The sequence below is a fragment of the Acinonyx jubatus genome, chromosome A1, assembly GCF_027475565.1.
Source record: "Acinonyx jubatus isolate Ajub_Pintada_27869175 chromosome A1, VMU_Ajub_asm_v1.0, whole genome shotgun sequence".
Classification (NCBI taxonomy): Eukaryota; Metazoa; Chordata; class Mammalia; order Carnivora; family Felidae; genus Acinonyx; species Acinonyx jubatus.
Window position 1 is genome coordinate 22,695,083 of NC_069380.1, and position 4,931 is coordinate 22,700,013.

Consider the following 4,931-nt stretch of genomic DNA (forward strand, 5'->3'; position numbering starts at 1 on the left):
GCCTCACAGCTCCCGGGCGAGGGCGGAGACGGCTCGCACCCCCGGGGGCGGGGTTGGAGCAGGGAGGACGGAGGGGCGGGACCGCAGGCAGGAGGGGCGGGGCCGAGCGCCGCGCCAGACTCTGCTCCCGCCTTAGGTCCCACGCAGGATCTTGCCGGTTGGCGGGGAGCGGGGACGGCCGCTCGTTGGGTGCGGGCCTGGATTTTCCGGTTCTGAGTTCTTTTACACCCAGTTTACCTCCGGGCTCAATGTTGCAGGTTTGTAACGAAGTCAGGTGAACTTTGTTGGGTTCGCCGCGCACAGTGGCTTCACCTCAGGCAGTATCAGGCAGGCCCTTTCCTGCTCGCTGCCCCCACCGCACGTCCAAAGACTGGAAGTTTTGGGCGTCCACACCTCCGTTTCCTCTCTATATTATGGAACTGGCCCAGTGGAGGGCAGAAATGTTTAATACGCTCTATCCTTGTGATCTGACTACTTTTATCTTCCTGGGACCTCACCCAAGGGCGTTACCGGACTCAGACTTGCCATGTCTTCACCCCCTCCCTTGGAAGGTCAATACCTACCCTGCCTAATCCCAGAGCACTTCGGAGGAAGACTCTTGGCAGATTTGTATTTCGTACTTCTCACATTCCTAAAACAAAATGTTCCACTCTGGTGCAGATTTGAACAAAACCCACGTGCACACCGGATGATTTGTGATTCAAAGGCAAGGTACTCAATGATGAGTCTTTAGTAATTTTCTGCAAAATTAAAAAATAATAATAATAAGGATAAGGCAAAATTATATTTTGAAAAGATTCTTCTTATAACTAATGTGAGAGAGGATACTGGCCTGCACTGTTAACTGGGTTAATGATTGTGTAGCTCTTTGAACTAATGGTTGATCTTGTACTCTTCCACCCCCACTGTCCTGGTTCCACCAAAAAGGTGGATACAGTGTAGAATGTTTCAGCTGTGTCAACTCTGACCTCGGTCAACTGTGAAGGCAGTAGGCTGAGGCTGAGGTCCTTGGGAATGTGGCTCTGCTCCAGAATGAGGTTAGGTCCCAGACTCGGTAGAATCAGACCCCAAAATCCCTGTGAAACAACCCAAGGTTGTCAAATCTTTCAGAACATGTTTCCAAAGGTCATACTGGACTCAGAAACCCAATCCAGACCCTAAGTCTGCTTAGGCATTCTGAAATTCCACTGAAAATTGAGAGTTCAGTTGAGAATGGCCAAGAGTTGAATTCCAGTTCTGGTGAGTTCTGATCCCAGCTAGCCATATGTCTTGCAGCACCTTACCGATACTCCCTGACCCTCACTTGATGAGGGATCAACCCTGTGAGGTTTACTTTGTGAACTACTGGCATAGTTTCATAGATTTCCTGAGACACTACCATTGAAAACTAAGGAATTCCAGAACAAGATCTGGAGGATTATTAATGATTATACATATATCCTTCCTGCTTCTCTTTTTGTTATGATGGGATGATGGAAAAATATTGAAGGCATTTACATTACATAGAATTAGGGAAGAAAAGAAAAAATTCTGGACACTATTAAATTAGGAAACTGAGGCAAAGGAAGAATGAAGGCATTTGACAGAATCGGAAATTAACACCCCCCCCCATTTCTATTCTACAAGACTTAGGAATAAAAGACTATTTATTATTTTGCATACCAGCACCCAGCAACAGTTTAAAATCAGTTGGCAAATGGTCTGGGAATAGTCTCCCGGTTTTGTTTCCGCATTTTATCTGATGTGTCTACAAAACAGTGTAGTGCACAACAGCACAGATAATAAAGAAGCTGGATCAAGACCAAACATAGCAAATGCAGTCCCATGATTTAATAAAAGGTTGCCTGTTGACCCTGGAATCTAAGGAGTGGGGGAGGAGAATAGTTGATGACTCAACAAAAGAAAGCTAAAAACATAATGGTAAGTAACCATTAACTACTGCAAGTAAAGGGGTCCTAGAAGACCTTTGTTTTCCTTTTTCACATTAATTTTGAGAGAGTAAGGAAACTCTATTTTAAAAGTGATCCTTGCTTTAAATTTCTTCTTGATGTTGGTGTTTGTTTTTCTGTTTAACCAGAGAGGAAGACAGGATGCCTGGCAGTCTCAGTCCATAGGGTATGAGACTCTTGATCTCAGGGCTGTGAGTTCAAGCCCCACATTGGGAGTAAAGATTATTTAAAATAAAACCTTAAAAAAAAAAAAAAGACCATCAGGGAAAACAAAACATAGAGAACTTAATTCAAGAATCTTAGATCAGGGCTACCTGCGTGGCTCAGTTGGTTAAGTATCAGACTCTTGATCTTGGGCTCAGGTCATGACCTCACTGTTTCCTGGGATCCAGCTCCTCCTTTGGCTCTGTGCTGACAGCAAGGAGTCTGCTTGGGATTCTCTCTCCCTCTCTGTCCCTTCCCTGCTCACGCACTCTCTCTCTTTCTGTCTCTCCCTCTGTCTAAAAAATAAACCTTTTTTTTAAAAAGTATTTAAGAATCTTAGATCATTTAGATTTATAAATCTAGATGCTTGGATAAGGATTTTTGTTTTAGGTTTTTTACATCTCCATGCTTTCAATTCATTCCCTTTCAGATTTAGCAAGAGGATTGGAAATTTTTGCAAATTTGGGGCCCCTAGTGAAACAACATTACTCAGTATGCCCTTTGAAATGTGCTTTTGATATCTTCTCTCTTAACCCAATGTGTGGCTTGGCTGGGCATGTTTTGTGGCTTTGTCTCAACTTTTATTTAAGAAATATTTCTTCCAGGGGTGCCTAGGTAGCTCAGTTGGTTGAACTTCCAACTCTTATTTTCTGCTCAGGTCATGATCCCAGTGTTGTGGGATCTGGCTCTATGCAGAGTGTGGAGTCTGCTTAAGATTCTCTTTCTTTCTCTCTCTGCTCCCTTCCTCCCACTTAAGGGTGCTCTCTCTCTCTCTCTCTCAAATAAAAAAATTTAAAAAAAAATGTATTTCTTCCAGGCAATGGTAAAGCTTCAACTTACCTCTCTTCAGATTTAAGCAAGCACTGCTCTTCTCTCCATAACTTTAAATATCTTTTATTGTTTCTAAATGTCTTACCTCCCAAGTTTATATTTCTTATCACCTCCCTACCTCAATACCCTATATGTTTTTCAGTTATTTTATTTTATATCATGTCATTATTTTCTTTGATGAACTGAATTAGTTTTTCAGGGCTTTGTTTTTTTTCCTCTCAGAATCTCAGGCTGTAATATGCCTTTGGGAATTGTCCTAACAATAAATGAAGCTCTCTTGGCATATGGGATTGTGTTGTGTTGATGGTGGAATGACTGGATATGCCCCCACACTGGATGCTCCAGTCCTCCAGTTACCATCTATTAGCTTCCCCCTTCAAAGCATGGCTTTCCAAGTACCTCCACATTTGGAGTATGTCCCTTCACCTTTAAAAGAGAGAGAGAGAGAAAAAGAGAGAAAAGATGAGAAAAACAAATTAAAAAAGAGAGAGAGAGAGACAGAGATAGAGATAGAGTGAGAAATAGAAGAGAGGCACAGAGATGGGTCCAATGGTCAGAATCCACTCAAACAACATGAGCCCTAGTCTTGCTTAAACTTCACCATGCCTCATATTTTACCAGTAATACTCGAATAAGTCAACTGTTCAAAGTATGACATTGAGGTCCAGAACGACCTGGAGTGGCCTGGTGAAGTTTCATAGAGGGGACAGAATTTTAGTTAGAGGAATGGAAAAGATTTGGATGCAGAGAAAGGAGGAGGAAGAACAGCCTGAGTGAAGGAAATGGCATGAACAAGGACACCAAGACCACTGCGAGAGAGGGCTGAGTGAGAGGCCTCCAGCAGGTACATGCAGAGTAATGTGGGGCATAACAGCAGGATAGGCAGGATGGAGCTATAAATCTCCACGTCGTGTTAAAAGGAGCTATAAATCTCCACGTCGTGTTAAAATGAGTAGTGTGGAATTTTTTTTCTGAGAAAATTGCTGAGAGTTTTTGCAAATAGCCTGTTCAAAACAAAACAAAACAAAAAGATTGCTCTGTGAAGATTGATTGGCATTCTGGGTGAATAAGAAAGAAGGAAGTTTCCAGGCCATTGAAAGCTTCCTTCCTTCCTTCCTTCCTTTATTTATTTGATGAGGATAAATCAGATAAGTTTCTAATACTCTTTTCTTTTTAATTTTTTAATTGTATTTAAATCCAAGTTAGTTAACATATAGTGTAATAATGATTTCAGGAATAGAATTTAGTGATTCATCACTGCCATGTATCACCCAGTGCTCATCCCAACAAGTGCCCTCCTTAATCCCTATCACCCGTTTAGCCCATCCCCCCACCCAACAGCCCTCCAGCAACCCTCAGAATGTTCTCTGTATTTAACAGTCTTTTATGGTTTGCCTCCCTCTCTGGTTTAATCTTATTTTTCCTTCCTTTCCCCTATGTTCATCTGTTTTGTTTCTTAAATTCCACATATGAGTGAAATCATATGATTTTTATCTTTCTCTGACTGACTTATTTTGTTTAGCATAATACACTCTAGTTCCATCCACGTTGTTGCAAATGGCAAAATTTCATTATTTTTGATCTCCAAATAATATTCCATTGTATATAGATACCACATCAGTTATTGTACATTTGGGCTCTTTCCATAACTTGGCTATTGTTGATAATGCCGCTATAAACATTGGGGTGCATGTGCTCCTTTGAATCAGCATTTTTGTATCCTTTGGATAACTACCTAGTAATGCAATTGCTGGGTCATAGGGCTATTTTATTTACGTTCAAAGAAGGGATACTGTAAACACCAATATTATTGATAATTTATAATAGAGAGCATGTGTGTGTTTAAGTCAAGTCAAGTAAAAGACATATGCACAAAGCCTGGCCGAATATCATAAAAAGCTTACCCTACTCCAGTTAAATCTTACCAAGTGTCATACTGGGCTTCAT